Genomic DNA, 22,564 nt, shown 5'->3' with positions numbered 1-22,564 from the left:
TAAGGATGTCGCAATCTTTATGGATTACTATTTACATTATTGTAGAAGAAATAGTGACATTTGCTCCTACAAGTGTTTCACGACTCACGAATTCTATGGCTTTACATCTTAACATGTAGATTTGTAGTTTGTCTTTAAGAGTTCCGCTTATGAGCTTGCATCACGTGTGCATTGTGAAACGCACTGAGATAACATAATGTGGTAGGTGAAACCACAGAAGCACATTGTGACATCATGATGAGCTTTGCAAAATGACAATCATTGCTCTGCTCCATCTGCTCGGTTTTGTAATATTGCCTAGCATAGAAGCTAGACTTGTACTTGCCAGAAAGTAAATGCAGCAACATGTTATTTCATACATGTGTGCAATATAAATGTGTTACAGGATTAGTTTTTGTCCATGACCCTTGACCCACTTGCGGATCCCCGCTCAAGGATAGCATATTGTAGGAGGTGCACCCCAGTAGTTAACTCAAAAATACTTGGTCCTTGAGAAGCACTAAGCTTGAAGGCTACGCAGTCTATGTAACGCACAGAACTTGACAGTTACAGTAATGTTACAGAACTTATGGGCACAGCCTCTCAATGAAGGTACTTAGCAGTTGCAGGGAACAATCTCTTTGTAAAGCAGTCAACTTACAGGGGTTGTCTAAATTGCACCATCTCGGTGTAACATCTTCCCCATTGAGTAACGTAACAAGCTATATATATATATATATATATATATATATATATATATATAATTCTGAGTTCACAAACTGGACTCTGTCTTGTATATATATATATTTATTTATTTTCTTCCTGTATATTCTGACATTCAGGTCTTTCGACATTCATATTACATACAAGGGCAGGACTGAGGATTTGGGTGACAGTCCCACGATTGATCTCTGAGCTCTGTTATTGGCTACAGCCCCTGTGATGTTCCGTAAACCGGGCAGGACTGCAGCTATAAACAGAGACCGGAGCTGAACACAATCCTGGGACACAGTTGGAGTAGGGAGAGGTGAATTTATAGCATTTTGTTAACTTACCCAATAGGAAGGGGCTGTACCGAGATGGTACAACCTAGACAACCTTTTTAATAGTTACAGTCTCTTTGCAGAACACTTGGCTTAATGGTTACAGCCTCCTTTAGTTTCACATGGTACTCACATGAACAGAACACAGGGCAACAGGTTACGCTCAACAACTCTGGTTATCTCAGCAGCTCTCCCAGGGCCTGACTAGCCTGTAGACTTTACAAGTAGCAGTCTAGAACCATCCCACTAGACTTACCCAACGTGGCTCTCTCCAAGCTGCAGCTTCACACAGGGCCACAGTCAATACTGTTCAAGAGGGCAAGGCAGTAGATCACCACCCACAGGTTCTTAGGGTTTACGGCTTTGCTTTATTGATTGATGAACCCAAATATTTTTCTCACAGAATAAAGAAAATGTCTCTTGTCCTCCAGTCAGTCTTAGGCCTTATTCACATGACCGTATATACGCAGGTATTTAGCCACATAAAAAAAAGATCACCCAAAAATTGTGACCATCCAAAGCATTGGATTCCAATGTATTCATTTGGGCACATAAAAAAAACACCTCTTAAAATAGCTGCTGACAGAGTAGAACAGTAGTTCAACCAAGATGGCTGCCCCCATAATCATGTACAGAAAATATAATAAAAATTCTACACGTAGAAATTAAAAACATGTTTTAACAAATGAATAAATGTCAGTCAAATTCAGCTATGCCTGTTTACTGCTTCTTAGCAGAAAAATAGATTTGCAGATACCAAACAAGTAAACAACAATTAGGAATGATAAAACTAACTAAATGTTCCTTTACTGCCTTCACTGACAACAAACTGGAAGCGTAAAATGCTGTGTTGGTTTACATGCCAGAGTAAATTATAATCTGTGGAGATATTGGAGCTATTTGAGGATATATGGCTGTGTAGGATCCCTTGAATGGGTGACATATGGTAAAAGTAGTATTACGTATCTATCTATCTATCTATCTATCTATCTATCTATCTATCTATCTATCTATCTTATATCTATCTATGTATCTTATATCTCTCTATCTATCTATCTTATATCTATCTCATATCTATCTATGTATCTTATATCTATCTATCTATCTATCTATCTATCTATCTATCTATCTATCTATCTATCTATCTATCTATCTATCTATCTATCTATCTCATATCTCTCTCTATCTATCTATCTATCTATCTATCTATCTATCTATCTATCTATCTATCTATCTATCAATCTATCTTCCATCCATCCTTTATTGAAGATATTCCTCAAACTATCATAGCCAATCAGCAGTAGTTTGTAAGATTTGGACGTATACAATAACATGTAGTGACATGGGCATTCTTGATACTTTTCATCATTGTTCTCATGCGGTTGGATAAAATTGCTCAAGGCTGATTTCTATATATTTCATGTTGTTTATGAAATATGCCAGCTGTGACAAGAAGAATTTCTCGAAGAATTATCCTCAACCACCTTTTGTATTAAGTGTATATATTCTCACAATGCACAGGGGATTGAAGGGGTTTCCCCACTAAAAAATGTTTTCACCTATCTACATGATAGGTGATAAACGGCTCATCAAGGGGGTCTAACTGCTGGGATCCCCACCGATTTAAGAGAATAACAGTCTCTGAAACCTCTGTGTGAATGAAACAGTACTGCACATGTTTGACCACCACTTCATTCACTTCTATGGGACTGACAAAGATTGTTGACCGCTGTATTCAACTGGACAGTGCTCACGCATGTGCACTACTGCTCCATTCACATAGAGGTCTGGGGGACTGTCATTCTCGTGATCCATAGTATTCTCAGCAGTCAGACCACTAGTGATCATACATTTATCACCTATCATGTAGATAAGTCATAAATATTTTAATGCAAAAACCCCTTTCAGCTTCAGTCTCGACTTGGCACCTATACTCTAAGGCATTTTCCAGGAAAATACTATTGATGACTTATCCTCAATAATTGATTGGCTGGCCATTCGGGACCTCAGCCAATCGGCTGATTGGGCACTCGCTGTCAGTGCCACGACATACAGGAGTGGAGGCTGCTTTTCCAATGCCCTTGTTGTCACCGATGCTTGTAACTGCAGGAGCAGCATTCATTAAAACAATGAGAGCTGTGCCTACATTTACTAGCACAAGCCACTACATAGGAGTCAGAGCAGCAGCTTCCGCTCCATCCACTATGCATTGTGGCACTGACAGCGGAGGCTCAATCACATGACTGGCCAATGTGCCAAGCAACAGACTCCAGCCGATGAACTACTCAGAACCTATCCTGAGGATACGTCATTGATAGTGTTTCCCTGGAAAACCCATTTAAATACCCAATAAATGCCCCAGCATAAGAACCAATTACCTATTGAGCTATAATATAAAAATATACAATTTTTCCATTGACATTATGTGAATAACATTTCAATAATCAACACAAATCCCTTCAGGCAGGAGGATATGACCTGCGGAGGACATTACCCAATATATTCTGTATGCAACCCTTCCATAGAGCCTACTGCATTTCACTTATTGCCACCTATGGCAAAAAGAAAAGGTTACAGTATGGCACTCGGTGCTGCCAAATGTTGACCATGTTCCACTGATTGTGAGCTGTCTCGTTTTTAATTAATACACTTTTAAATATTTTACATGGTCAGTACTTTGCAGCCTTTTACCCAATACAGCGTTATCAAATAGAAAGTTGAAGGACTTGGGACCGGCAGCGATGACTGCTATCTGGACTTAAAAACAAAGTAACTAAGATACAAAATTCTTGAAATGAAGTTTAAGGATTACTAGTTTCTCCAACTTCCAGTTAAAGGATTGTTTGGCACTTACTGCACATCACGCAATCACTTTGATGGCTCTGTTCTCCTCTTTACTGTTTTGTGATTTGCTCTCTGGGATGATGGCCAACAGAGGACACCAATTTAGTTAGATGTAGGTAGGACAGTAGCTGACAATTGCCTCATTATAGTAAAGAAGAGTTCATTTGCATTCAATTATATGTTGAATATGAAATCTCTTTCCTTTCTTGCCTCCCACAGTAAGGTGTGTATAAGTGGCAGCTTGTTACAAACTATCGCTGGCTACAATATCATACAGAATTACATGTTTATCAAATTTACTGCTTTTGAAATGGAAGTGAGGAATAAAACGAAAATCTTAAAGGTATTTACAACCTAAATTTAAAGAAAATCTGATGATTAAGATATTAGCAGAAGCGAGTATTAGGGAATTATCTAGTTAAGGCCCTTTTAGATTGGCCAAAGATTGCACTGCAAAATAAGTTGGTGCTATAGAATAAAGCTTATTATTATTAGATTGGGTATGAACATTCATATAAATGTTTGTTTGCTTGATCATTGTTCGCCTGATCAAAACTTTCACGTGGGCATAAAAATGCCTGCTTGTTGGCAGAACATCTGCCCACATCAACATGGAGATATGCCATTGACAAATTTAATCTGTACGGGGACGAATGATTGTATTAACAATCGTTCGCCCTCCTATAGTGATCATCTGCCACATGTGAATGGCAGCAACAAGCAGCCATCGACATGCTGTATTGTCAATCGTAAGTTATTAATTGGGCTAAGAATCGACGTGTGTAAAAGGATGACTACTAGCTTCTGCTTTCAAGCTACCTGACAGCCCAATTGCAAAGGCTATGGTTGTTAGGCAGTGTACACATAGCAACCAGTCCATCTCTGTCCTTATAGGCTGAAGGCAGAAGAAAAGAGTACTCCATATGCAAGGAACTCTGGGCAAATATAAATAGTGTGCCGGAATGCAGACACCTAAAGAGGCTGTGCTGGACAGCATGCTAAATGACAGATCAGTTACTGTCACCTTCGTCCAGAGTAGTAGATCCTCTCCGTAAGGCACCACAAAATTGGAAAGAAAAGGAGGATACAGTGCTGTGGTTGGGAAGGGGCTTGCCAAGGAAATTCCAAGCAATATGTTTACTGTATCAGTCAGGGCAATGTGTTTCAACTAGAGATGAGCGAACGCGTTCGTCCGAGCTTGATATTCGTGCGAATATTAGGGTGTTCGGGATGTTCGTTATTCGTAACGAACACCATGCGGTGTTCTGGTTACTTTCACTTCCTTCCCTGAGACGTTAGCGCGCTTTTCTGGCCAATTGAAAGACAGGGAAGGCATTACAACTTCCCCCTGCAACGTTTAAGCCCTATACCACCCCCCTGCTGTGAGTGGCTGGCGAGATCAGGTGTTCGCCTAATATAAAAGTCGGCCCCTCCCGCGGCTCGCCTCAGATGCGGTGTGAGTTAGATGAGGGACAGTGCTGTTTATACCGGAGCTGCTGTAGGGAAAGAATTGGTAGTTAGTGTAGGCTTCAAGACCCCCCAAAGGTCCTTATTAGGGCCACTGATAGCTGTGTGTTGGCTGCTGTTAGCAGTGGGATTTTTTTTTTTCTCAAAATCGCCTCTGCAGACTGTTGCACCTGGCATTAGGGACAGAAGTGCTGCATAGGCAGGGAGAGTGTTAGGAGTGAGTGTAGCCTTCAAGAACCTCAACGGTCCTTTCTAGGGCCATATTTATCCGTGTGCAGTACTGTCCAGGCTGCTGTTAGCTGTGCTGCATTTTTTGTGGGCTTCTCAAAATCGCCTCTGCTGAGCATTCCACCCTCCATTGATACTGCAGGGAAAGAATTGTATAGGCAGGGCCACAACACAGTTATTATTCATAGAATATACGCAGTGCTGCCTTTTGGTGGGAAAAAACTGAAAACAAATCTATTTGTCCAGCCTCTGTCCGTCCTTACGGGCTGTGGACACGTGTGAGCTGCGTGAAAAACATTGCTAAATCATACGCACCCAGCTACGCTTTACTGCTGGCTTCGCCATTTGCTTTCCTTAATTGGGAAAAAAAATACCTGCTCTGCCAGAGTTATAATAACTCTGCTACCCTCACGTTCTGTGACACATAAGCAGGGACACAGCACAGTTATTAAACTTCTCCTGTTCATAGAATATACGCAGTGCTGCCTTTTGGTGGGAAAAAACTGAAAACAAATCTATTTGTCCAGCCTCTGTCCGTCCTTACGGGCGGTGGAGACGTGTGAGCTGCGTGAAGAACAGTGCTAAATCATACGCACCCAGCTACGCTTTACTGCTGGCTTCGCCATTTGCTTTCCTTAATTGGGAAAAAAAATACCTGCTCTGCCAGAATTATAATAACTCTGCTACCCTCACGTTCTGTGACACATAAGCAGGGACACAGCACAGTTATTAAACTTCTCCTGTTCATAGAATATACGCAGTGCTGCCTTTTGGTGGGAAAAAACTGAAAACAAATCTATTTGTCCAGCCTCTGTCCGTCCTTACGGGCGGTGGAGACGTGTGAGCTGCGTGAAGAACAGTGCTAAATCATACGCACCCAGCTACGCTTTACTGCTGGCTTCGCCATTTGCTTTCCTTAATTGGGAAAAAAAATACCTGCTCTGCCAGAGTTATAATAACTCTGCTACCCTCACGTTCTGTGACACATAAGCAGGGACACAGCACAGTTATTAAACTTAGATAATTCATTCACTAGAGGCAGTGGGGCCTTTCGTTTTCCAAAAAGGGCAAAAATTATATTTGGCCTGCAGTCTTGCGCCAATTTATTTCCTGCCTGTGAAATCAAATCACTGGTAATACAGCATGCTGAGGGGTAGGGGTAGGCCTAGAGGACGTGGACGCGGCCGAGGACGCGGAGGGCCAAGTCAGGGTGTGGGCACAGGCCAAGCTCCTGATCCAGGTGTGTCGCAGCCGACTGCTGCGCGATTAGGAGAGAGGCACGTTTCTGGCGTCCCCACATTCATCGCCCAATTAATGGGTCCACGCGGGAGACGGTTATTAGAAAATGAGCAGTGTGAGCAGGTCCTGTCCTGGATGGCAGAAAGTGCTTCGAGCAACCTATCGTCTACCCGCAGTTCTGCGCCGTCCACTGCTGCCAATCCGAATCCTCTGTCTGCTGCTCCTCCTTCCTCCCAGCCTCCTCACTCCACTACAATAACACCTGCTCAGGAGCGGGAGCACTCCCAGGAACTGTTCTCGGGCCCCTGCTTAGATTGGGCAGCAGCGGTTCCTCTCCCACCAGAGGAGTTTATCGTCACTGATGCCCAACCATTCGAAAGTTCCCGGGGTCCGGGGGAAGAGGCTGGGGACTTCCGCCAACTGTCTCAACAACTTTCTGTGGGTGAGGAGGACGATGACGATCAGACACAGTTGTCTTGCAGTGAGGTAGTAGTAAGGGCAGTAAGTCCCAGGGAGCAGCGCACAGAGGATTCGGAGGAAGAGCAGCAGGACGATGAGGTGACTGACCCCACCTGGTGTGCAACGCTTACTCAGGAGGACAGGTCTTCAGAGGGGGAGTCAAGGGCATCAGCAGGGCAGGTTGCAAGAGGCAGTGCAGTGGCCAGGGGTAGAGGCAGGGCCAGACCGAATAATCCACCAAGTGTTTCCCAAAGCGCCCCCTCGCGCCATGCCACCCTGCGGAGGCCGAGGTGCTCTAAGGTCTGGCAGTTTTTCACAGAGACGCCTGACGACCGACGAACAGTGGTGTGCAACCTTTGTCGCGCAAAGCTCAGCCGGGGAGCCAACACCAACAGCCTCACCACCACCACCATGCGCAGACATATGATGGCCAAGCACCCCGCAAGGTGGGACAAAGGCCGTTCACCGCCTCCGGTTTGCACCCCTGCCTCACCCCCTGTGCCCCAACCTGCCACTGAGATGCAACCCCCCTCTCAGGACACAGGCACTACCGCCTCATGGCCTGCACCCACACCCTCATCTCCGCTGTCCTCGGCCCCATCCAGCAGTGTAGTTCAGCGCACCGTTCAGCCGTCGCTTGCGCAAGTGTTCGAGCGCAAGCGCAAGTACGCCGCCACGCACCCGCACGCTCAAACGTTAACCGTCCGCATCGCAAAATTCATCAGCCTTGAGATGCTGCCATATAGGGTTGTGGAAACGGAGTCCTTCAAAAGTATCATGGAGGCGGCGGCCCCGCGCTACTCAGTTCCCAGTCGCCACTACTTTTCCCGATGTGCCGTCCCAGCCCTGCATGACCACGTCTCCCGCAACATTGTGCGCGCCCTCACCAACGCGGTTACTGCCACGGTCCACTTAACTACGGACACGTGGACAAGCACAGGCGGGCAGGGCCACTACATCTCCCTGACGGCACATTGGGTGAATTTAGTGGAGGCTGGGACAGAGTCAGAGCCTGGGACCGCTCACGTCCTACCCACCCCCAGAATTGCGGGCCCCAGCTCGGTGCTGGTATCTGCGGAGGTGTATGCTTCCTCCACTAAAGCACCCTCCTCCTCCTCCTCTGTCTCACAATCAAGATGTGTTAGCAGCAGCATGTCGCCAGCAGTCGGTGTCGCGCGGTGTGGCAGCACAGCGGTGGGCAAGCGTCAGCAGGCCGTGCTGAAACTACTCAGCTTAGGCGATAAGAGGCACACGGCCCACGAACTGCTGCAGGGTCTGACACAGCAGACCGACCGCTGGCTTGCGCCGCTGAGCCTCCAACCGGGCATGGTCGTGTGTGACAACGGCCGTAACCTGGTGGCGGCTCTGCAGCTCGGCAGCCTCACGCACGTGCCATGCCTGGCCCACGTCTTTAATTTGGTGGTTCAGCGCTTTCTGAAAAGCTACCCACGCTTGTCAGACCTGCTCGTAAAGGCGCGCCGGCTCTGCGCACATTTCCGCAAGTCCCACACGGACGCTGCCACCCTGCGCACCCTGCAACATCACTTTAAGCTGCCAGTGCACCGACTGCTGTGCGACGTGCCCACACGGTGGAACTCTACGCTCCACATGTTGGCCAGGCTCTATGAACAACGGAGAGCTATAGTCGAATACCAACTCCAACATGGGCGGCGCAGTGGGAGTCAGCCTCCTCAATTCCTTTCAGAAGAGTGGGCCTGGTTGGCAGACATCTGCCATGTCCTTGGTAATTTTGAGGAGTCTACCCAGGTGGTGAGCGGCGATGCTACAATCATTAGCGTCACCATTCCTCTGCTATGCATCTTGAGAAATTCCCTGCAAACCATAAAGGCAGCTGCTTTGCGCTCGGAAACGGGGGCGGGGGAAGACAGTATGCCGCTGGATAGTCAGGGCACCCTCCTGTCTATTTCTCAGCGCGTACAGGAGGAGGAGGAGGAGCATGAGGAGGATGAGGAGGAGGGGGAAGAGACAGCTTGGGCCGCTGCTGACGGTACACCGGCTGATTGCCTGTCATCCTTTCAGCGTGTATGGCCTGAGGAGGAGGAGGAGGAGGAGGAGGATCCTGAAAGTGATCTTCCTAGTGAGGACAGCCATGTGTTGCGTACTGGTACCCTGGCACACATGGCTGACTTCATGTTAGGATGCCTTTCTCGTGACCCTCGCGTTGCACGCATTCTGGCCACGACGGATTACTGGGTGTACACACTGCTCGATCCACGGTATAAGGAGAACCTGCCCACTCTGATTCCCGAAGAGGAAAGGGGTTCGAGAGTGTTGCTATACCACAGGACCCTTGCGGACAAGCTGATGGTAAAATTCCCAGCCGACAGCGCTAGTGGCAGAAGGCGCAGTACCGAGGGCAAGGTAGCAGGGGATGTGCGTAGATCGAGCAGCATGTACATCCCAGGCAGTGCAACAGTCTTTAAGGGCCTGGCCAGCTTTATGGCTCCCCACCAAGACTGTGTCACCGCTCCCCAGTCACGGCTGAGTCGGCGGGAGCACTGTAAAAGGATGGTGAGGGAGTACGTAGCGGATCGCACGACCATCCTTGGTGACGCCTCTGCCCCCTACAACTACTGGGTGTCGAAGCTGGACACGTGGCCTGAACTCGCGCTGTATGCCCTGGAGGTGCTTGCTTGTCCTGCGGCTAGCGTCTTGTCGGAAAGGGTGTTTAGTGCGGCTGGGGGAATCATCACAGATAAGCGTAGCCGCTTGTCAACCGACAGTGCCGACAGGCTAACACTCATCAAGATGAACAAAGGCTGGATTTCCCCAGACTTCTGTTCTCCACCAGCGGACAGCAGCGGTACGTAAGCAATACGTAGGCTGCACCCGCGGATGGAAGCTACGTTCTCTCTCACCATCCAAAACGGGGACATTTCTGCTTCATCAATCTGTGTCTAATATTCCTCCTCCTCCTCCTCCTGCTCCTCCTCCTGAAACCTCACGTAATCACGCTGAACGGGCAATTTTTCTTAGGGCCACAAGGCTCAGTCAAATAATTTTTCAGAACAATTTTTAAAAGTTTCAATGCGCTTAAAAGCATTGGAACTTTAACTTGAACCAATTTTTCGTTACACTGGGCTGCCTCCAGGCCTAGTTACCACTTAAGCCACATTAACCAAAGCGATTAATGTGTTTCACCTGCCCTCTTGGCTGGCCATGGCCAATTTTTGGGATGTACATTAGTACTGTTGATACAGCAATTTTTGTGGGCCCTCGCCTACAGTGTAATCAAATTAATTTTTAGCCCACCTGCATTACAGCTGACGTAACCTCAGCTGTGTTGGGCAATGCAATGGGATATTTTTGTGTACCGCCGGTGGGTTCCAGGGAGCCACCCATGCTGTAGGTGCACACGGAGTTTTTAATACATCTGTACACTTCTAAAGAACCCCAGTCTGACTGGGGCATGCAGTGTGGGCCGAAGCCCACCTGTATTACGCACAACATTACTACCTCAGCTGTGTTGGGCAATGCAATGGGATATTTCTATGTACCGCCGGTGGCTTCCTGGCACCCACTCAGGCAGTGGGTCCACAGGGAATTATAAATGCATCTGTTTCCACTTATAAAGAAACTCAGTCTGACTGGGGCATGCAGTGTGGGCCGAAACCCACCTGCATTAACCCTTTCCAGTCCACTGTGTGACCTGTGAAGACATTAGGGTTTAAGGCTGTACAGCTCCGTTGTTGGTAGACGTCCGTCGGGGTTCTCTTACTGTATATTGCCAGCCTCTCTGCTGTCGGAGCCTATCCTACGTGTCAGCTCATGCAGTACTGGCTTTAGCCAGCATATAGCGCCGTTGTATAACGGCAGAAAAAGAGTAAGCCCCCTAGGAAAACCATATACAAATTGGATTGGAAAGGGTTAAGCACAACATTACTACCTCAGCTGTGTTGGGCAATGCAATGGGATATTTCTATGTACCGCCGGTGGCTTCCTGGCACCCACCCATGCTGTAGGTGCACACGGAGTTTTTACTACATCTGTACACTTATAAAGAACCCCAGTCAGACTGGGGCATGCAGTGTGGGCCGAAGCCCACCTGCATTAAGCACGACATTACTACCTCAGCTGTGTTGGGCAATGCAATGGGATATTTCTGTGTACCACCGGTGGGTTCCAGGGAGCCACCCATGCTGTGGGTCGACAGGGACTTCACAATAGGGAGTTGTACCTGCCTGTGTCTATGAATTAAAAACCCGGTCTGACTGGGGCATGCAGACACCTTGACAGAATGAATAGTGTGTGGCACATAGGTTCCCCATTGCTATGCCCACGTGTGCAGCTCCTGATGGCTTTGGCACAGGATTCTATTTCTCATTGCTTCTGTACAGCATTGTGGGCTATCGCTCCGCCACTTTTAAAGAGGGTCGCTGCCTAGCCGTGCCAACCTCTGCAGTGTGTGCCTGCGGTCCCTCGTCATGGCAGACGCAATTCTAAATAGACATGAGCGTGGTGTGGCATGAGGGCAGCTGAAGGCTGCCCAGGGACACTTTGGTGTGCGCTGTGGGGGGGAGGGGGGGCGGTTGGTCAGCATGTAACCCAGGAGAAGTGTCAGTGGAGTGTCATGCAGGCAGTGATTGTGCTTTGTTGGAGGTAGTGTGGTGCTTAGCAAAGGTATGCCATGCTAATGAGCGCTTTTCAGAAGTAAAAGTTGTTGGGAGGGGGGGGGCCCACTCTTGCCGCTATTGTGGCTTAATAGTGGGACCTGTGAACTTAGGATGCAGCCCAACATGTAGCCCCTCGCCTGCCCTATCCGTCACTGTGTCATTCCCATCACTTTCCTGAATTGCCCAGATTTTCACACATGAAAACCTTAGCGAGCATCGGCGAAATACAAAAATGTTCTGGTCGCCCATTGACTTCAATGGGGTTCGTTGTTCGAAACGAACCCTCGAGCATCACGGGAAGTTCGTTACGAATAACGAACACCCGAACATTTTGGTGTTCGCTCATCTCTAGTTTCAACACTATTTCAGCTCCTTCCTCGGCTTGTTCAACAGTGTTGCCATGACTGATACAATTAACGTATTGCCTGGAACGTCCTTGGCAAGCCTTTTCCTAACAGCAGCACCATATCCTCCCTTTCCTTAGTCAGGGCAACTAAAATGGGGAAAGAGCTTTACTATTTAGCATCTCAGATTTTTGTAGAAGTAAATTTAGTTGGAAAATTGCTTTTCTTTAGAACAGTCCATTGATATACAATGAAATATGAACTGCTGGGCACCCTGATAGAATATTCCGCCAGCCTCGGTAGACCATGTGGCTACTTTGGGTACAGCCTTGTTTGTTCAGCACATAGTCACTTGCTTTGTTAGGACAGGGGATGTGGAAAAGCAACCCTGTTAATTCTGACTAAGCCAATTGCAGTAAAAGTTGACCAAAGTTGCATTGATGGAAATGTATGAGGAAGATTGTATGAATGAAACCAAAAATGATTTTTTTTCATTCACAGATCTATTGCATGAATTAACTAGGCTTCCTTTCTGAAAATGGATGATGGGAATAATTTATTAGCAATCATTTATTTCCTAATGCCCTCAAATTATTGTTGCCCCCTCTACATGAACTCTATCAATAAGTAGTTTAGTTTGCTGACTACAGTAAAGTTTGAGAGCATGTAGTTTACCTGACTGTGGCTCTAAGATAAAGTAATGAGCTTGCTTTCTGCTCCAAACCTCAAGGCAGTGGAAGAGTTACCTCCTGGGATGCCTTTGTTGTGTCTAAGGAAGTCTATAAGCTGACATCAGCCAAGCTTAACTCATTTGGACACTATACAGATTGGAAGGGGGAGGGCTTGCTGGCTATGTGGCGACTGACAAGATTCATGGCGCCTTTCTCTTTAAGAGCTGGTTGTCCTAGGGAACCTGTAGCAGAGTCCTACATGTGCCTCACTGCAACATGAGCCAGGTCTCAGCACACACAGGAGAATAAGCTCCTCTATGAGCAGGTCCCTGTAGGTGTAGGATGGGTCACAAGCTTCATGTGCAGCACTAAGACAAGCTGCAGGGTTCTTACATCATTCTGTAGTGGATACTTACATAAGGTAAGACTTCTTCATTTTAGAACTGCATTATTCATGGCACAAGAGGCATCAGCCAGAACACAGAACTGCATAGAGCCCTTCTATTGTGTCCTATGGGTAGTAGAGTGTTTTGTTAATATGGAAGTAGTGGCTGCTTGAGTTCTGGGTGGAGAATGATACATTAATGATACATTGTTATTATGAGTCTCACTCCACAGTGTCACATACAACATAAACATAAACAATGTTGTTCATGTAATTCCCTGCAGAAAGCAAATGAGCAATAACATTTTGTGAACTTGTCATACATCATAGCTTGTACTTTTAGTGTCTTTTCCCCATTGATATGACATTACTGTGGCATTTATCCTAAATATTATGTTGTCTGCTACCCATTAAAGTTTACATTTACCATTCTATTTTAGTTTACACATAAAATTACATAAAAATACATTGAATACTTTAGCTTATAATGATCTTGAGGTACAAAATATGTTATAGACTATAACTTATAGTCAAGAGCTTCAATAGACAAACTTGTTAACTGTTTGCAACAGCAAGCAGAAGAGTTCTGAATACAACTCTGGGCTGCCTATATGTATGCGTAAAATAGCTCAACTGTCTATATAGATTTATTTATACTGTAGAATGTTTATCATAGGTATTTTTTCTCTACTATTACATTAATTTAGGCAGTAATGTTTATCAATGCCCTAGTTTGGGAAAAACAAAAAAACAAACAATTTAATGTCTAAAATTGAATAACCCTATACTATCCATATTCCAAGAAAATGACCTAATTTGTAAGGTAAAAGCCAATGAAAAGGTCCCTAGTCGGTAAGTAAAGAATGTGCGTTCCATTATACCATACTTGGCAGGTTATACCATAAATGGGAGGTTCAGGGTATGTTCCTAAGTGGCTGGTGAAATCTGCAGCTAATCCAAATAGTGCAGTTTTTGTTGCAGGTTTCATTGCAGATGTGCTGAAGATTTGCTGCATCATTAATTGGCATGCTGCAGATTTAAAAGGCGCATGGCATGAACAATTTTGTGTGGATTATTTCCACAGCATGTGCATGAGATTTGTTTTACTCTCATTCACTTACTAGTACTACCAATGCTGCAGAATTTCAACGTGAAAACTTCATATGGATGATCTGCAGCGGACATACTTTGCAGGGACGCACCCTACAGTGCAAATTCTCTTTCATTTATTTTCTGATGTGTCATTAGATATTATTTGTGAGGGTTTGATCAGTAGGAAAAAAAACACCTGCCGGTTACCATTTACCTAGTACCCTTTACCTAAATGGGTTGTATTAAGATTGACTTTTATCACCTAACAGTCTGATTGGTGGGAATCTTACTGCTGAGATCCCCACCAATCTTATTAACAGGAGTTGTGTGCACCCTTCGTCATGGCAGTCGCGCTGCACCCACCAGCAGTGACGTGGCGATTGAATGGAGTGACGTTAGCAAATGCACAGTGCCACTGCATTCATTTCAATGTTGCTGATGAATATAGCTGACTGCCGCTCCATTCAATCCCCTCCTAAGTACGAGGGGTGGGAGTCACATTGAGTCCGCAATTGGGAGCAAAGGGGGACACAGGACCCCTACTTTCAGGATTGGTGGACAGGGGATAAAAGTAGGATAGGATATCCTGGTGATGAAAGTCAATGTTGGTACAACCCCCAGCTCCGCCAACATGGCTCCAAGATTCAACAATCTTGGAGGAGTGGTACAGGCTCCTTTTTTCTAGAAATCAGAGACAACTGCTCCAATATTCCTTTGTACCATAGTTTACCTGAAAGCACATTACACTTCAATTAAGAGCCACCTCTCCTTGTACAGTTGTATTGGGTGTGCTGGTTTAAAATCTGCTGCGGGCCAACAGGATTGTAGCTACATCCCTGCTCATTATAACACCTGAGCGGTAACAGGTTTTCCATTATGGCCTTCTGAGTCTATGTGCACAACACGGATACTTTTTAGTTAACTGTCATAATTATTGGGGGCTATTTACATGTATTTCAAAGATAAGGGTGGATTTGGAATATTGCAGATATAAATGTCTGGTCTTAAGAGGAGAACTTTAATATAAAAAGAAGTGTAATTTTTTTTCCTAAGGCCGCCTGCACACGGGAAGGTTGGATTCCGCAATGGGAGACGTCCGTATGGAATCCGCGCAAAAATGGAGCATGCTGTGTTTTTTTCTCCGTGAGTTGAAACCATGTTTGGTTTCCACTCATGTGCAGGAAGAATCACTTTTCCATAGCATTCTATGGATGGTATTTGCTGCGGAATCCGGAGGCGGACACCCCCGCTCCGGATTTCTCAATGCAAATCCGCCCGTGTGCAGGCCGTCTGAGATGTATTGAAAGACTGTAAAAGACGGTATGTGTCAGGCCACTTTCACGCAGCTGAGAAAATCGCATGAGATTTGTGCGTTGCGAGAAATCTAACAGACCCCATTATAGTCAATGGGGTCCATTCGGCACTGTTTTAGTTCATCATAAGAAAGATCTGTTTAGCCAGGGAATTTTCTTGTTTCCTGCTTCCAAAACAGAACTCCTGAAACAGTTGTGAAAGAAGCGTAAGAAGAAGTATACCATTAACAAGACTCCTATGTGTAGGCTGAAATGATACTAAGGAGATATATATTGTTTTTAAGTATTAAATATTCACTACAGCTCGGCTCAGGGTAGTCCAGATGCAGAAAGCGTGCTGACTTATAGTATGGCTGCTGCAATATTCAACAGTCTCCAAAGTCTGACACTAGAAATGAAGCAGAAGAACACCAACATATAACAAAAAAAAAATGTCTACACTGGATGGTGTTTTGGAAATGCTGTTTTCCGAACATGTAGAAATCGTAATTTTGCCCTGTGACAGCCACTCAGATCCTTAGGCCTTGCTCACTGGGCCGAATTTAACGAGGATTTTCACGCAGATGCCATGACAAATCTGCGTCCCATTCATTTGATTGTTAATCTGCGCTATAGTTTATACAGCGTGGATCTAAAATCTGCATTGTAGAAAAAAAGTAGTGAAATGTCACTTTTTGATGAAGATTCCACAAGAAATCCGCTTTCAGTTACACACACAGATTAGCACTATTGAATGAGTCTAATTCATATGCAGATCTGCAGCAGCTGTACATGCAAATCTGTGACATACCGTAGTAACATAGTATTTGGGGCTGAAAAGGACACATGTCTAGTTCAGCCTATTACCCCCCAATGTTGATCTAGACGATCAGAAATCCAAAGCTCAGCATCAAATTTCTCTTGTGGATTATGTGGTAGATATTGTGTGAACATGCCCTTATAATTACCCATGGTTTGCTGCTTTGAACACATCAGCTTCAAAAACTGACTGTCCACTAACCCACACCGCTTGTAATGAGATAACTAGTGTTATTCACTTCACCTGTTAGTGATAGAGATAGATAGATATAAGATAGGTAGGTAGATAGATAGAGACATAGATAGATATGGGATAGATAGATATATACAGATAGATAGAGACATAGATCTTACATAGATAGATAGATATGAGATAGGTAGAAACAGATAGATAGAGACATAGATAGATAGATAGATAGATAGATAGATAGATAGATAGATAGATAGATAGATAGATAGATAGATAGATATGAGACAGATAGATATGAGATAGATATGAGATAGATAGATAGATATGAGATAGATAGAATATACTTTGAACAATAGACCTCTTTAATCTACATGGACTTCTTTTTTCTGTAATTATGGTTTTCATTCATGTTTCGGCTCATTATCCACTCCTGTTTCTGGAGTGCCTCATAAAAATGAGTTTGTTGCATATTGATACAATCTGGGAAGAGATACAGAAAAAATCTTTATAGGTCATTATGGAGTTACAGGAGAACAGCAGGCAGAAATCATTCGGCCTAGTTTCTTAGTTGGAGATTTGGTCTGGTTGTCCACGAAGAATATTAAACTTAAGCTACCATCATTCAAGGTTGGTCCACGTTTCACTAGCCCTTATAAGATCAAGCCAATTATTAATCCATTACCTTTTAGATTGGAGATTCATCCTTTATTTAAGATCTTTGACTTTTTTCATAAATCTTTAATCAAGAAGTATATATCTCCTGTTCATGGGGAATTTCCTCTTCCTCCAGTTTTGGTGGCAATCTGCAGTTCGTAAACTAGTTGGAGGCTCTGCCACAGATTCGGCACAATATACCCGAAGAAAAAGCACAGCATGCAAAACTTTTTCTTCCAGCAAAAAGTCAGGCAGCTGAGCAGAAAGCGAACAGACCCCATTATAGTCAATGGAGTCTGTTCAGCGCTTTTCGGTTCTGTCAAACTGAGCAGAAGACCGGAACCCCCGATTCAGATGTAACTACACCATAACTTCTTTTTTTTTAATTTTAGCATTGATGACCTGATTTTTTTTTCTAAATTCTGCAAAATTAAGGCAGAATTGTAACCCATGAGTGCAGCTTATGGCCCATTAACATGGGGCGATTATCATTCAGAGTTGCTCCCGCGGGAGTTTGAATGATAGTCGTCCCATGTAAATCCATGCAGAGACTGAACGACTGAGAGAGAATTGTTCAGTTTCTGCATGCAGGAAACTGAACAACTAGCTGTTCAGTGTAAACAGCAGTCATTCAGTTCTGAACGAGTATCTGCTTACAATGAATGGAGGCGGTGGGGGGACAATGCTCCCTGGCTGCCCCGCCTTCATCCTAGCCGTGCCCTGAGTGACCCAGCGATACTCGCTTCTGTGTAACAGCACAGGAGCGAGCTGCACTGTGACGACTGTCGGCCATCGTTTGCCTACAGTTGGTCCTGTCTAAATGGGTCCTTAGTAATTTTGAGTGTTTAAGGTAGTCTGAAATCCACATGCTGACTCATCATTCCCTCCAACTGCTGCTCTGACCCTCAGCCATGCTTTACTCCGCCAGTTTGGATTAATTGGACTAGTGCACCACAAATTCCACAGGAAACAAGATGCAGATTTATAAAGACCTTATAATGTGGCTAAAATAGTAAAACAACACTTTGTATTAGTCTCCATTGATGGACACTATGAATGCAGCATGTGAATGCCGCAGCAATTCATTGCCCGCTGCAACGGTATTTCTTCGATAGTGCGGCAATTGGTCACTGCGGTCAAGGGACTCATGTGACACGTACAATGCTTATTTATTTATGATGTTGGGGATAGTGTCTATTTATGGATGCACGGATATCACATGCATTGGCCTTTACCTTGTCTCTATATCATTCATAAATCATTCATATTCAGATGGAGACCAGAGATAAACACCATTACTATTTTAGCAATATTACAGGACAGACGCTGCAGGTCCTATAAGAGAATGAACTACATTTGTAAATAGTTGATATTAAATCTAGAGAAACAAGATATTCTGAAGAACACAACCCGCATTATCTAAGGTGATAACGTGCAAACTGATGAGTTCTGAAAGTGAATACATTGCTTATTGTCATAGGCTTCTCTCATGAAAAATTAATATGATAGATATTCATGTATCTAAACAAAAGTTTGATCATTCAAAAGGTTATTCAGCCCCAAAAATGTAGTGTCTCAGACTAGCAGAGGAGTGCACAGTGTGCATCAGGCAGTCAGAGAAGGGGTTCCACCATCTTTGTTTCTCCAGGACCGGAGAGTCACTTTAAGGAAGTAATATGATTGGTTGTTATGCCAAAACCCCTAACCCTTTTGTCTTCACTAGGTTTTACTTTGGAAATCCCACAGTCTGTTTTGCTGTTAGCTTCAAGATGTGATAAGATATTTAGATGCTACATTGCAACAATTGCACAATCCCAACCAGTCACACAATACATACGGTACTTATGGATGCTTCTCTAGTGTAAGTCTCACATGACCCCATACTAATAGTAGTTTCCGTGTAGCCCAGGTCTAAGATCAATATTTCACATGTTGTTTGGATAAGTTTCAAGTCCATCAGGGACAGAGTTTTTTTTCGGCCATTGAATGTAATGGTTACTAAAGAGTAAATACTTGTATTAATGGTAAGGCTTATCATAGACTCCTCTAAGGTACACTAACACACAGCGAAGAAGAGACTCAGTGTAAGATTATATCAATTACAGGCTGAACTCAAAGAACTTGTTGATCCAACTTTGTTTGCCATTTCGCACAAGTTGGGCACACACCATGTTCTTCACTTTTTTGGAACAATTTGGGTCAATATCAACTTAAGAAGTCTGTCAGACATATTTTGTGAATAAGCATGCATGATTTTGGTGGGACCAGCGAACTACCCAATCTATATAATGTGTATTGAGGATTCCCACCCCTCCCCCTATAGCAGATGTTGGGAAAAAGGAGAATTGAGAATGTTGAATTTCAATATGTCCTATCCTTTGTTCTTGTGGGACATAAACCACCACCAGAGAAGTCTGACAGCAAACGCACATAAAGTCTCATGCGAGTCAAAAAGAATACAGCTTAGCTGAATAAGCATTTGGCTGAAAGCTATCTGAAGTGTGCAGTCAGGATAAAATATAGTCCTTCTAGATGTCGATTTATTTATTATCAGTAATGGCACTCATGAGCTTAGATTGTTGTGTCATTTGTTTTGTGATTTTTTTGCCACCTTTTTATCATGAAATGTTATTGATAGGCTTATCATTTTGAATTGCTTATTAATCGCTTTTGACCATTTTTTAAACCATTTATGAAGGATTGCCTGTTTACTCTGAATGGAGGCACGTGACCGAAAGAGATCTCTGGTGCGCTGCGCCTCCATTCTGTAAGCAATCATTGCTCCTGTGTTAAAACATAAGAGAGGTAACTGTTGAGATGGCTGTGGGGCGTGTAAGCACCCTACAGTCACCATGTGTAAAAGTAACTTTAGAATATTGCTAAGCTATCCACAGGATAGGTTATCAGTATCTGATTGGTTAGGGTTTTGCTGCCTGGGACCCGCACCAATGGCTGTTTGAAGAGTCCTCAGTGTTTAGATGAGCACCATGGTCTCTTTTTAGGCCAGTGTTATCACAGTAGTTCGTTAGTAACACATCAAAAATGTTTCAAAAACATTGCCGAAATCCACCCTTTTCTTACTGCGGATACACATAAAAAACTCTTACTGTCACCCTTATCCACTGTTTGCTTGATTACTGCAACTTGCTACTGACTTAACTCCCCAATCTCTAGTCCAATAGTTAGCAGCCAGGCTTATCTTCTTGTCATGTCGCTACACTGATGCCTTCACCTTGTACCAGTCACTGCACTGGTTGTCCATCAAATATAGAGTACAGTTTAAAGTCATCATTCTTCATCCGTAAGGTCTTCCACAATGCTGCACCACCATATATCTCCTCCCTCATCTCTGTCTACTACGCGGCCCCTGCTCTCCGCTCTCCTAATGACTTTAAACTAAATTCTTCTCTAATCTGGACCTCCTAATTCCAACTCTGAGATTTTTCCTGAGATGCACCAGTTCTCTGGAATGCAATACCCCAGACAATCAGATTAATTCCTAACACCCAGAGGTTTAAGCAAGCCCTAAAAACACATCTTTTTTAGGGAGGTCTACTGTATTACCTAATCTCTTCTGCATCCAGCCTGCTTCTACACTCTCCCTTGGAAACCTGAACCCCTTTTTCCCACTGCATTCCCCATGCACTCCATTGCAGCTCTTACCTTCTTATACACAAATATGGCTAGTGATGGACTCAAACAGTTTTATATGTATACGAGGGTCATGTAAAAATGATTGTCTACACACCGCTACATTTGCAGTATAACAAAGTCAGATACAAATATGGTATAAATATGAAAATAGAGGTCATGAGTGTTATCTATAGTATCATTCATACTGCTTCCACCAAAAGAAAATAGTTTTGCATATTAAAGGAGATGTCTCGAGGAAGCAGTTAAATTTTTTTTTTGCCCAGTCCCCCCCATTAAGCATACATAACTAAGCCCCCCTGTAAATGACATTTCTAGCTGGTTCGTACTTACCGTTCCAGCGTTTCAGCAACTTATAAAAGTTTCCTCAAGATGGCCGCCGGCTCTTTCCCCGTCGCTCGCTGCAGCCCGACGTGCGCGCTCCCGAGACGCCGCCAGCTGTGTCTCCATGGCAACCGGACGCATCGCAGCCGCCGACCAGACGCCCCGCAGCCGCCGACCAGTCACCCACCGCCAGGCAGCAGGTAAGGCGCTAACCCCCGGCTCCCCAGCGCTAGACCCTCAGCCCAGGTGAAGGCCCCGGAGCCCAGCGCTAGGTTCCGGAGCCTAGCGGCAGCCCCCCCCGGCGCAGCCCGGCGCAGCGGCAGCCCCCCCCCGACCCATCACTTACCTGAGACGCTTCTCGGGGCTGCTGGGCTGGGCTGGGCTTCTCCGCTGGGCAGCTCCACTTTCTGCACCTTCCTCTAACAGAGGATGGTACAGAATGGCCGCTGCAGCGCGCTCCCGAGCAGTGACAGCTCGTCTGCGCATGCGCAGAAGAGCTGTAGCGGGGAGCACACTGAAGCGGCTCGTGCTGAATGGAGAAGACCGGACTGCGCAAGCGCGTCTAAAAAAGCAAGCTGCCGGCGAATTTAGACGGAACCATGGAGACGAGGACGCTAGCAACGGAGCAGGTAAGTGGAATAACTTCTGTATGGCTCATATTTAATGCACAATGTACATTACAAAGTGCATTAATATGGCCATACGGAAGTGTATAACCCCACTTGGTTTCGCGAGACCACCCCTTTAAGGGCTTTGCAACCACTAGTAGTAGATCGTCCTAGTAATCTCACTAAAGTTGCTAAGAACATAAATGTGATTTCACGTTTCGATTTCGGCTGTAAAATAGCTATTCTTCAGAGATCACACATCCAGTGTGAGGTTTTTCTTATTTTTATTCCAGCCTCTGTTGGTCAGCATGGAAGCTGTTTGAAGTTTAGCGATGGCTTGTTCAGCTGTTTGTCTATTTGCTCTCTTTGCTACGCTGGATCGAAGTTCCACTCTCCCGCTGTGTACCGGGCTCTGAGATGTTATTTCTCATGCTATAGCTGAGCAGTTCCTTCTCTGCAATTATTTTTCTAATTATTCGACAGAGCAATAAGTAAAAGAGTTCCAATTTGTCATCATCTAAATCATACTTAAAGAGCTTCTGCAGACAAAAAGCAGAGAATAGCACCCATTGATTGCAATGGGTTCCCTTCCATTATGCAATTTTGCGCAAATGAAGAAACATGGGACATGCACTATTTTT

The 22,564-nt window shown here is 44.8% G+C and overlaps 1 protein-coding gene across 3 annotated transcripts in view; it reads left to right on the top strand.

Moving 5' to 3' along the window:
- The window catches only part of ACSL6 (acyl-CoA synthetase long chain family member 6), a 176,528-nt gene that overhangs the window by 57,116 nt on the left and 96,848 nt on the right, over positions 1–22,564 (top strand). Inside the window, exon 1 of one of the 3 annotated variants that reach the window (XM_066591139.1) lies at positions 13,222–13,329. The exons of the other annotated variants lie outside the window; for them this stretch is intronic. The gene's annotated coding sequence lies outside the window, so the exon portion shown is untranslated. Of the gene's footprint in view, positions 1–13,221; positions 13,330–22,564 lie in introns of those variants that run through there. 3 annotated transcript variants of the gene reach the window in all.

The sequence above is a fragment of the Eleutherodactylus coqui genome, chromosome 2 (assembly GCF_035609145.1).
Source record: "Eleutherodactylus coqui strain aEleCoq1 chromosome 2, aEleCoq1.hap1, whole genome shotgun sequence".
Taxonomy (NCBI): domain Eukaryota; kingdom Metazoa; phylum Chordata; class Amphibia; order Anura; family Eleutherodactylidae; genus Eleutherodactylus; species Eleutherodactylus coqui.
The sequence above is the reverse complement of the archived record's forward strand: the minus strand, read 5'-3'. Positions and strand labels throughout refer to the sequence as shown.